Here is a 13,121-nt window from a genome sequence, read left to right as displayed (position 1 = left end):
CGTTCAGGGCCTCCTAATGACGATGGAACACTGAAATAGCGTCGAAATTCAATACATCGTCCTTAAGACGACTTGTCTCCAAGCGTTCATTGCTGCCTCGGGCACCTTATGGTCGTTCTCCTGTGAGCCTACATTTTCGATTCCGACACATAACTGATAGTTAGTTGTAACATTCAGGGCCTCCTAATGTCGATGGAACACTCAAATTGCGTCGAGATTCAATACATCGTCCTCCAGCCGACTTGTCTCCATGGGTCTACTGCTACCTCGTTCACCTTATCTTCGTTCTCCTGTGAGTCCAGATATTCGAATCCGACGCAAAACGGACTGCTAATTCTAACTTTCAGAGCCTCCTAATGATGATGGAACACTCTAATTGCGTCGAGATTCAATACATCGTCCTCCAGCCGACTTGTCTCCAAGGTGATATTGCTGCCTTGGGCACCATATAGTCATTCTCCTGTGAGTCTAGAATTTCGAATCCGACGCAAAACTGATAGTTAATTGTAACGTTCACGACCTCCTAATGACGATGGAAGACTCAAATTGCGTCGAGATTTAATACATCGTCCTCCAGCCGACTTGTTTCCAAAGGGTTGTTGCTGTCTCGGGCACCTTATGCTCCGTCTCCTGTGAGTCTAGATTTTCGAATCCGACGCAAAACTGATGGTTAATTGTAACGTTCAGGGCCTCCTCATGACGATGGAACACTCAAATTGCGTCGAGATTCAATACATCGTCCTCCAACCGACTTGTCACCAAGGGGATATTGCTGCCTCGGGCACCATATGGTCCGTCTCCTGTAGGTCCAGATATTCGAATCCGACGCAAAACGGACTGCTAATTGTAACGTTCAGAGCCTCCTAATGACGATGGAACACTTAAAGAGCGTCGAAATTCAAAACATCGTCCTTCAGCCGACTTGTCTCCGAGCGTCCATTGCTGCCTCGGGCACCTTATGGTCATTCTCCTGTGAGACTACATTTTTGATTCCGACACATAACTGAGAGTTAGTTGTAACGTACAGGGCTTCCTAATGACGATGGAACACTGAAATAGCGTCGAGATTCAATACATCGTCCTTCAGCCGACTTGTCTCCAAGCGTCCATTGCTGACTCGGGCATCTTATGGTCGTTCTCCTATGAGTCTATATTTTCGAATCCGACACATAACTGATAGTTAATTGTAACGTTCAGGGCCTCCTAATGACGATGGAACACTCAAATTGCGTCGAGATTCAATACATCGTCCTTCGGCCGACTTGTCTCCAAGGGGATATTGCTGCCTTGGGCTCCATATAGTCATTCCCCTGTGAGTCTAGGATTTCGAATCCGACCCAAAACTGGTAGTTAATTGTAACGTTCAGGACCTCCTAATGACGATGGAACATTCAAATTGCGTCGAGATTCAATACATCGTCCTCCAGCCGACTAGTCTCAAAAGGGTTACAGCTGTCTCGGGCACCTTATGCTCCGTCTCCCGTGAGCCTAGATTTTCGAATCCGACGCAAAACTGATGGTTAATTGTAATGTTCAGGGCCTCTTAATGACGATAGAACTCTCAAATTGCGTCGCGCTCTCAATACATCGTCCTCCAGCCGACTTGTCACCAAGGGGATATTGCTGCCTCGGGCACCATATGGTCCGTCTCCTGTGAGTCTAGAATTTCGAATCCGACGCAAAACCTGTAGTTAATTGTAACGGTCAGGGCCTCCTAATGACGATGGAATACTCAAATTGCGTCGAGATTCAAAACATCGTCCTTCAGCCGACTTGTCTCCGAGCGTCCATTGCTGCCTCAGGCACCTTATGGTCATTCTCCTGTGAGACTACATTTTTGATTCCGACACATAACTGAGAGTTAGTTGTAACGTACAGGGCTTCCTAATGACGATGGAACACTGAAATAGCGTCGAGATTCAATACATCGTCCTTCAGCCGACTTGTCTCCAAGCGTCCATTGCTGACTCGGGCATCTTATGGTCGTTCTCCTATGAGTCTATATTTTCGAATCCGACACATAACTGATAGTTAATTGTAACGTTCAGGGCCTCCTCATGACGATGGAACACTCAAATTGCGTCGAGATTCAATACATCGTCCTTCGGCCGAATTGTCTCCAAGGGGATATTGCTGCCTTGGGCACCATATAGTCATTCCCCTGTGAGTCTAGGATTTCGAATCCGACCCAAAACTGGTAGTTAATTGTAACGTTCAGGACCTCCTAATGACGATGGAACATTCAAATTGCGTAGAGATTCAATACATCGTCCTCCAGCCGACTAGTCTCAAAAGGGTTACAGCTGTCTCGGGCACCTTATGCTCCGTCTCCCGTGAGCCTAGATTTTCGAATCCGACGCAAAACTGATGGTTAATTGTAATGTTCCGGGCCTCTTAATGACGATAGAACTCTCAAATTGCGTCGCGATCTCAATACATCGTCCTCCAGCCGACTTGTCACCACGGGGATATTGCTGCCTCGGGCACCATATGGTCCGTCTCCTGTGAGTATAGATTTTCGAATCCGACGCAAAACTTGTAGTTAATTGTAACGTTCAGGGCCTCCTAATGGCGATAGAACACTCAAATTGCGTCGAGATTCAATATGTAGTCCTCCAGCCTACTTGGCTCCAAGGGGATATTGCTGCCTCGGCACCTTATGGTCCGTCTCCTGTGAGTCTAGAATTTCGAATCCGACGCAAAACCTGTAGTTAATTGTAACGTTCAGGGCCTCCTAATGACGATGGAATACTCAAATTGCGTCGAGATTCAATACATCGTCCTCCAGCCGACTTGTCTCCATGGGTCTACTGCTACCTCGTTCACCTTATCTTCGTTCTCCTGTGAGTCCAGATATAAGAATCCGACGCAAAACGGACTGCTAATTCTAACGTTCAGATGGAACATTCTAATTGCGTCGAGATTCAATACATCGTCCTGCAGCCGACTTGTCTCCAAGGTGATATTGCTGCCTTGGGCACCATATTGTCATTCTCCTGTGAGTCTAGAATTTCGAATCCGACGCAAAACTGATAGTTAATTGTAACGTTCACGACCTCCTAATGACGATGGAACACTCAAATTGCGTCGAGATTCAATACATCGTCCTCCAGCGGACTTGTCTCCAAGGGGATACTACTGCCTTGGGCACCATATAGTCCTTCTCCTGTGAGTCTAGAATTTCGAATCCGACGCAAAACTGATAGTTAATTGTAACGTTCAGGACCTCCTGATGACGATGGAACACTCAAATTGCGTCGAGATTCAGCCTACTTGTCTCCATAGGGATATTGCTGTCTTCGTCACCTTATGCTCCGTCTCCTGTGAGTCTAGATTTTCGAATCCGTCGCAAAACTGATGGTTAATTAAAACGTTCAGCGCCTCCTAATGACGATGGAACACTCAAATTGCGTCGCGATTCAATGCATCGTCCTCCAGCCGACTTGTCTCCAAGGGTCAATAGCTGCCTTTGGCACCTAATGGTCTTGCTCCTGTGAGTCTAGATTTTCGAATCCGACGAAAAACTGATAGTTAATTGTAACATTCAGGGCCTCCTAATGACGATGGAACACTCAAATTGCGTCGCGATTCATTACATCGTCCTCCAGCCGACTTGTCTCCAAGGGTCAATTGAAGCCTTTGGCACCTAATGGTCTTGTTCCTGTGAGACTAGATTTTCGAACTGACGCAAAACTGATATTTAATTGAAACGTTAAGGGCCTCCTAATGACGATGGAACACTCAAATTGCGTCGATATTCAATATGTAGTCCTCCAGCCTACTTGGCTCCAAGTGGATATTGCTGCCTCGGGCACCTTATGGTCCGTCTCCTGTGAGTCTAGATTTTCGAATCCGACGCAAAACCTGTAGTTAATTGTAACGTTCAGGGCCTCCTAATGACGATGGAATACTCAAATTACGTCGACATTAAATACATCGTCCACACGCCGACTTGTCTCCAATGGGATATTGCTGCCTCGGGCACCATGTGGTCCGTCTCCTGTGAGTTCAGATTTTCGAATCCGACGCGATACTGATAGTTAATTGTAATGTTCAGGGCCTCCTAATGACGACGGAACACTCAAATTGCGTCGAGATTCAATACATCGTCCTCCAGCCGACTTGTCTACATAGGTCTACTGCTACCTCGGTCACCTTATGGTCTTTCTCCTGTGAGTCCAGATATTCGAATCCGACGCAAAACGGTCTGCTAATTGTAACGTTCAGAGCCTCTTAATGATGAAGGAACACTCTAATTGCGTCGAGATTCAATACATCGTCCTCCAACCGACTTGTCTCCAATGGGATATTACTGCCTCGGGCACCATATAGTCCTTCTCCTGTGAGTCTAGAATTTCGAATCCAACGCAAAACTGATGGTTAAATGTAACGTTCAGGGCCTCCTAATGACGATGGAACACTCAAATTCTGTCGCGATTCAATACAACGTCGTCCAGCCGACTTGTCTCCAAGTGTCAATTGCTGCCACGGGCACCTTATGGTCGTTCTCCTGTGAGTCTAGATTTTCGGATCCGACGCCTAAGTGATAGTTAATTAAAACGTTGAGCGCCTCCTAATGACGATAGAACACTCAAATTGTGTCGAGATTCAATACATCGTCCTCCAGCCGACTTGTCTCCAAAGGGATATTGCTGCCTCTTGCACCTTATGGTCCGCCTCCTGTGAGTCTAGATTTTCGAATCCGACGCAAAACAGTAGGTTAATTGTAACGTTCATGGCCTCCTAATGACGATGGAACACAAATATTGCGTCGGGATTCGATACATCGTCCTCCAATCGACTTGTCACCAAGGGGATATTGCTGCCTCGGGCACCATGTGGTCCGTCTCCTGTGAGTCTAGATTTTCGAACCGACGCAAAAACGATAGTTAATTGTAACGTTCAGTGCCTCCTAATGACCATAGAACACTCAAATTGCGTCAAGATTCAATACGTCGTCCTCTAGACGACTTGTCTACAAGGGGATATTGCTGCCTTAAGCACCTTATGGTCCGCCTCCTATGAGTCTAGATTTTCGAATCCGACGCAAAACTGATAGTTAAATGTAACGTTCACTACCTCCTAATGACGATGGAACACTCAAATTGCGTCGAGATTCAATACATCGTCCTCCAGCCCACTAGTCTCCAAAGGGTTATTGCTGTATCGGGCACAATATGCTCCGTCTCCTGTGAGTCTAGATTTTCGAATCCGACGCAAAACTGATGGTTAATTGTAATGTTCAGGGCCTCCTAATGACGATGGACCTCTCAAATTGCGTCGCGATCTCAATACATCGTCCTCCAGCCGACTTGTCTCCAAGGGGATATTGCTGCCTCGGGCACCATATGGTCCGTCTCCTGTGAGTATATATTTTTGAATCCGACGCAATACTTGTAGTTAATTGTTACGTTCAGGGCCTCCTAATGACGATGGAACACTCAATTGCGTCGAGATCCAATACTTTGACCTCCCGCCGACTTGTCTCCAACGGGATATTGCTGCCTCGGGCACCATGTGGTCCGTCTCCTGTGAGTCTAGATTTTCGAATCCGACGCGAAACTGATAGTTAATTGTAATGTTCAGGGCCTCCTAATGACGATGGAACACTCAAATTGCGTCGAGATTCAATACATCGTCCTCCAGCCGACTTGTCTCCAAGGGGATATTACTGCCTCGGGCACTTTATGGTCCGCCTCCTGTGAGTCTAAATTTTCGAATCCGACGTAACACTAATAGTTAATTGTAACGATCAGGGCCTCCTAATGGCGATAGAACACTCACATTTCGTCGATATTCAATATGTAGTCCTCCAGCCTACTTGGCTCCAAGTGGATATTGCTGCCTCGGGCACCTTATGGTCCGTCTCCTGTGAGTCTAGATTTTCGAATCCGACGCAAAACCTGTAGTTAATTGTAACGTTCAGGGCCTCCTAATGACGATGGAATACTCAAATTACGTCGACATTAAATACATCGTTCACCCGCCGACTTGTCTCCAATGGGATATTGCTGCCTTGGGCACCATGTGGTCCGTCTCCTGTGAGTCCAGATTCTCGAATCCGACGCGAAACTGATAGTTAATTGTAATGTTCAGCGCCTCGTAATGACAACGGAACACTCAAATTGCGTCGAGATTCAATACATCGTCCTCCAGCCGACTTGTCTACATGGGTCTACTGCTACCTCGGTTACCTTATGGTCGTTCTCCTGTGAGTCCAGAAATTCGAATCCGACGCAAAACGGTCTGCTAATTGTAACGTTCAGAGCCTCTTAATGATGATGGAACACTCTAATTGCGTCGAGATTCAATACATCGTCCACCAACCGACTTGTCTCCAATGGGATATTACTGCCTCGGGCACCATATAGTCCTTCTGCTGTGAGTCTAGAATTTCGAATCCAACGCAAAACTGATGGTTAAATGTAACGTTCAGGGCCTCCTAATGACGATGGAACACTCAAATTCTGTCGCGATTCAATACATCGTCCTCCAGCCCACTTGTCTCCAAGGGTCAATTGCTGCCTCGGGCACCTTATGGTCGTTCTCCTGTGAGTCTAGATTTTCGGATCCGACGCCTAAGTGATAGTTATTTGTAACGTTCAGCACCTCCTAATGACGATAGAACACTCAAATTGTGTCGAGATTCAATACATCGTCCTCCAGCCGACTTGTCTCCAAAGGGATATTGCTCCTCGTGCACCTTTTTGGTCCGCCTTCTGTGAGTCTAGATTTTCGAATCCGACGCAAAACAGTAGGTTAATTGTAACGTTCATGGCCTCCTAATGACGATGGAACACAAATATTGCGTCGAGATTCAATACATCGTCCCCCAATCGACTTGTCACCAAGGGGATATTGCTGCCTCGGGCACCATGTGGTCCGTCTCCTGTGTGTCTAGATTTTCGAACCGACGCAAAAACGATAGTTAATTGTAACGTTCAGTGCCTCCTAATGACCATAGAACACTCAAATTGTGTCGCGATTCAATACAACGTCCTCCAGCCGACTTGTCTCCAAGGGTCAATTGCTGCCTCGGGCACCTTTTGGTCGTTCTCCTGTGAGTCTATATTTTCGGATCCGGCGCATAAGTGATAGTTAATTGTAACGATCAGTGCCTCCTAATGACGATGGAACACTCAAATTTCGTCGCGATTCAATGCATCGTCCTCCAGCCGACTTGTCTCCAAGGGTCAATTGCTGCCTCGGGCACCTAATGGTCTTGCTCCTGTGAGTCTAGATTTTCGAATCCGACGCGAAACTGATAGTTAATTGTAATGTTCAGGGCCTCCTAATGACGACGGAACACTCAAATTGGGTCGAGATTCAATACATCGTCCTCCACCCGACTTGTCTACATGGGTCTACTGCTACCTCGGTCACCTTATGGTCGTTCTCCTGTGAGTCCAGATATTCGAATCCGACGCAAAACAGATGGTTAATTATAACGTTCATGGCCTCCTAATGACGATGGAACACTCAAATTGCGTCGAGATTCAATAGATCGCCCTCCAGTCGACTTGTCACCAAGATGATATGGCTGCCTCGGGCACCTTATGGTCCGCCTCCTGTAAGTCTAGATTTTCGAATCCGACGCAAAACTGATAGTTAATTGTAACGTTCATGGCCTTCTAATGACGATGGAACACTCAAATTGCGTCGAGATTCAATACATCGTCCTCCAGCTGACTTGCCTACAATGGGATATTGCTGCCTTGGGCACCATGTGGTCCGTCTCCTGTGAGTGTAGATTTTCGAATCCGACGCGAAACTGATAGTTAATTGAAATGTTCAGGGCCTCCTAAGGACGATGGAACACTCAAATTGCGTCGTGATCCAATACATCGTCCTCCAGCCGACATGTCTCCAAGGGTCATTTGCTGCTTCGGGCACCTTATGGTCGTTATCCTGTGAGTCTAGATTTTCGAATCCGACGCAAAACAGATGGTTAATTATAACGTTCATGGCATCCTAAAGACGATGGAACACTCAAATTGCGTCGAGATTCAATAGATCGCCCTCCAGTCGACTTGTCACCAAGGGGATATGGCTGCCTCGGCCACCATATGATCCGTCTCCTGTAGGTCCAGATATTCGAATCCGACGCAAAACGGACTGCCAATTGTAACGTTCAGAGCCTCCTAAAGACGATGGAACACTCAAATTGCATCAAGATTCAATACATCGTCATTCAGCCTACTTGTCTCCAAGTTGATATTGCTGCCTTGGGCACCATATAGTCATTCTCCTGTTAGTCTAGAATTTCGAATCCGACGCAAAACTGATAGTTAATTGTAACGTTCACGACCTCCTAATGACGATGGAACACTCAAATTGCGTCGAGACTCAATGCATCGTCCTCCAGCCGACTTGTCTCCAAAGGGTTATTGCTGTCTCGGGCACCTTATGCTCCGTCTCCTGTGAGTCTAGATTTTCGAATCCGACGCAAAAGTGATAGTTAATTGTAACGTTCAGGGCCTCCTAATGACAAAGGAACACTCAAATTGCGTCGAGATTCAATACATCGTCCTCCAGCCGACTTGTCTCCAAGGGGATATTACTGCCTCGGGCACCTTATGGTCCGTCTCCTGAGGGTTCAGATATTCGAATCCGACGCAAAACGGACTGCCAATTGTAACGTTCAGGGCCTCCTAATGACGATGGAACTCTCAAATTGCGTCGCGATCTCAATACATCGTCCTCCAGCCGACTTGTCTAGAAGGGGATATTGCTGCCTCGGGCACCATATGGTCCGTCTCCTGTGGGTTCAGATATTCGAATCCGACGCAAAACGGACTGCTAATTGTAACGTTCAGAGCCTCCTAATGACGATGGAACACTCAAATTGAATCTAGATTCAATACATCGTCATTCAGCTGACTTGTCTCCAACGGTCTATTGCTGCCTCGTGCACCTTTTGGTCGTTCTCCTCTGAGTCTACATTTTCGAATCCGACGCAAACTGATAGTTAATTGTAACGTTCAGGGCTTCCTAATGACGATGGAACACTGAAATAGCGTCGAGATTCAATACATCGTCCTTCAGCCGACTTGTCTCCAATGCTCTATTGCTGCCTCGGGCACCTTATGGTCGTTCTCCTCTGAGTCTACATTTTCGAATCCGACGCAAAACTGATAGTTAATTGTAACGTTCAGGGCCTCCTAATGACGATGGAACACTGAAATAGCGTCGAAACTCAATACATCGTCCTTCAGCCGACTTGTCTCCGAGCGTCCATTGCTGCCTCGGGCACCTTATGGTCGTCCTCCTGTGATTCTACATTTTCGATTCCGACACCTAACTAATAGTTAGTTGTAACGTTCAGGGCCTCCTAATGACGATGGATCACTCAAATTGCGTCGAAATTCAATACATCGTCCTCCAGCCGACTTGTCTCCATGGGTCTACTGCTACCTCGTTCACCTTATCTTCGTTCTCCTGTGAGTTCAGATATTCGAATCTGACGCAAAACGGACTGCTAATTGTAACGTTCAGAGCCTCCTAATGATGACCGAACACTCTAATTGCGTCGAGATTCAATACATCGTCCTCCAGCCAACTTGTCTCCAAGGGGATATTGCTGCCTTGGGCACCATATAGTCCTTCTCCTGTGAGTCTAGAATTTCGAATCCGACGCAAAACTGATAGTTAATTGTAACTTTCAGGACCTCCTAATGACGATGGAACACTCAAATTGCGTCGAGATTCAATACATCGTCGTCCAGCCGACTTGTCCCCAAGGGTCAATTGCTGCCTTTGGCTCCTAATGGTCTTGCTCCTGTGAATCTAGATTTTCGAATCCAACGCAAAACTGATATTTAATTGTAACGTTAAGGGCCTCCTAATGACGATGGAACACTCAACTGTGTCGAGATCCAATACGTCGACCTCCCGCCGACTTGTCTCCGACGGGATATTGCTGCCTCGGGCACCATGTGGTACGTCTCCTGTGAGTCTAGATTTTCGAATCCGACGCAAAACGATAGTTAATTGTAACGTTCAGCGCCTCCTAATGACCATAGAACACTCAAATGACGTCGGGATTCTATACGTCGTCCTCTAGACGTCATGTCTACAAGGGGATATTGCTGCCTCGGGCACCTTATGGTCCGCCTCCTATGAGTCTAGATTTTCGAATCCGACGCAAAACTGATAGTTAAATGTAACGTTCAGGAACTCCTAATGACGATGGAACACTCAAATTGCGTCGAGATTCAATACATCGTCCTCCAGCCGACTAGTCTCCAAAGGGTTATTGCTGTCTCGGGCACCTTATGCTCCGTCTCCTGTGAGTCTAGATTTTCGAATCCGACGCAAAACTGATGGTTAATTGTAATGTTCAGGGCCACCTAATGACGATGGAACTCTCAAATTGATTCGCGATCTCAATACATCGTCCTCCAGCCGAATTGTCTCCAAAGGGATATTGCTGTCTCGGGCACCTTATGCTCCGTCTCCTGTGAGTCTAGATTTTCGAATCCGACGCAAAACTGATGGTTAATTGTAACGTTCAGGGCCTCCTAATGACGATGGATCACTCAAATTGCGTCGCGATTCAATTCATCATCCTCCAGCCGTTATGTCACCAAGGGTCAATTGCTGCCTTTGGCACCTAATGGTCTTGCTCGTGTGAGTCTAGATTTTCGAATCCGACGCAAAACTGATATTTAATTGTACCGTCAAGGGCCTCCTAATGACGATGGAACACAAATTGCGTCGAGATTCAATACATCGTCCTCCAGCCGACTTGTCTCCAAGGGGATATTGCTGCCACGGGCACCATATGGTCCGTCTCCTGTGAGTCCAAATTTTCGAATCCGACGCAAATCTTGTAGTTAATTGTAACGTTGGGGGCCTCCTATTTACGATGGAACACTCAATTGCGTGGAGATCCAATTCATCGACCTCCCGTCGACTTGTCTCCAACGGGTTATTGCTGCCTCGGGCACCATGTGGTCCGTCTCCTGTGAGTCTAGATTTTCGAATCCGATGCAAAAATGATAGTTAATTGTAACGTAAAGCGCCTCCTAATGACCATAGAACACTCAAATTGCGTCCAGATTCAATACGTCGTAATTCAGACGACTTGTCTACAAATGGATATTGCTGCCTCGGGGAGCTTATGGTCCGCCTCCTGTGAGTCTACATTTTCGGATCCGACGCATAAGTGATAGTTAATTGTAATGTTCAGGGCCTCCTAATGACGATGGAACACTCAAATTGCGTCGAGATTCAATAGATCGTCCTCCAATCGACTTGTCACCAAGGTAATATTGCTGCCTCGGGCACCATATGGTCCGTCTCCTGTAGGTCCAGATATACGAATCCGACGCAAAACGGACTGCCAATTGTAACGTTCAGAGCCTCCTAATAACGATGGAGCACTCAAATTGCATCAAGATTCAATACATCGTCATACAGCCGACTTGTCTCCAACGGTCTATTGCTGCATCGGGCACCTTATGGTCGTTCTCCTCTGAGTCTACATTTTGGATTCCGACACATAATTGATAGTTAATTGTAACGTTCAGGGCCTGTTAATGACGATGGAACACTCAAATTGCGTCGAGATTCAATACATCGTCCTCCAGAGGGCTTGTCTCCAAAGGGTTATTGGTGTCTCGGGCACCTTATCCTCCGTCTCCTGTAAGTCTAGATTTTCGAATCCGACGCAAAACTGATGGTTAATTGTAACGTTCAGGTCCTCCTAATGACGATGGATCACTCAAATTGCGTCGCGATTCAATACATCGTCCTCCAGCCGACATGACTCCATGGGTCAATTGCTGCCTTTGGCACCTAATGGTCTTGCTCCTGTGAGTCTAGATTTTCGAATTCGACGCAAAACTGATATTTAATTGTACCGTCAAGGGCCTCCTAATGACGATGGAACACAAATTGCGTCGAGATTCAACACATCGTGCTCCAGCCGACTTGTCTCCAAAGGGATATTGCTGCCTCGGGCAGCTTATGGTCCGCCTCCCGTGAGTCTAGATTTTCGGATCCGACGCATAAGTGATAGTTAATTGTAACGTTCAGCGCCTCCTAATGACGTTAGAACACTCAAATTGCGTCGAGATTCAATACATCGTCCTCCAATCGACTTGTCACCAAGGGGATATTGCTGCCTCGTTCACCATATGGTCCGTCTCCAGTAGGTCCAGATATTCGAATCCGACGCAAAACGGACTGCCAATTGCATTGTTCAGAGCCTCCTAATGACGATGGAACACTGAAATAGCGTCGAAATTCAATAGATCGTCCTCCAGCCGACTTGTCTCCAAGGGTCAATTGCTGCCTTTGGCACCTAATGGTCTTGCTCCTGTGAGTCTAGATTTTCGAATCCGACGAAAACTGATATTTAATTGTAACGTTAATGGCCTCCTAATGACGATGGAACACTCAAATTGCGTCGAGATACAATACATCGTCCTCCAGCCGACTTGTCTCCAAGGGGATATTGCGGCCTCGGGCACCATATGGTCCGTCTCCAGTGAGTCTAGATTTTCGAATCCGACGCAAAAACGATAGTTAATTGTAACGTTCAGCGCCTCCTAATGACCATAGAACTCTCAAATTGCGTCGGGATTCAATACGTCGTCCTCTAGACGACTTGTCTACAAGGGGATATTGCTGCCTCGGGCACCTTATGGTCCGCCTCCTATGAGTCTAGATTTTCGAATCCGACGCAAAACTGATAGTTAAATGTAACGTTCAGGACCTCCTAATGACGATGGAACACTCAAATTGCGTCGAGATTCAATACTTCGTCCTCCAGCCAACTTGTCTCCAAGGGGATATTGCTGCCTTGGGCACCATATAGTCCTTCTCCTGTGAGTCTAGAATTTCGAATCCGACGCAAAACTGATAGTTAATTGTAACTTTCAGGACCTCCTAATGACGATGGAACACTCAAATTGCGTCGAGATTCAATACATGGTCGTCCAGCCGACTTGTCCCCAAGGGTCAATTGCTGCCTTTGGCTCCTAATGGTCTTGCTCCTGTGAATCTAGATTTTCGAATCCGACGCAAAACTGATATTTAATTGTAACGTTAAGGGCCTCCTAATGACGATGGAACACTCAACTGTGTCGAGATCCAATACGTCGACCTCCCGCCGA

This window comes from Schistocerca americana, chromosome X (assembly GCF_021461395.2).
Source record: "Schistocerca americana isolate TAMUIC-IGC-003095 chromosome X, iqSchAmer2.1, whole genome shotgun sequence".
Classification (NCBI taxonomy): Eukaryota; Metazoa; Arthropoda; class Insecta; order Orthoptera; family Acrididae; genus Schistocerca; species Schistocerca americana.
The sequence above is the reverse complement of the archived record's forward strand: the minus strand, read 5'-3'. Positions refer to the sequence as shown.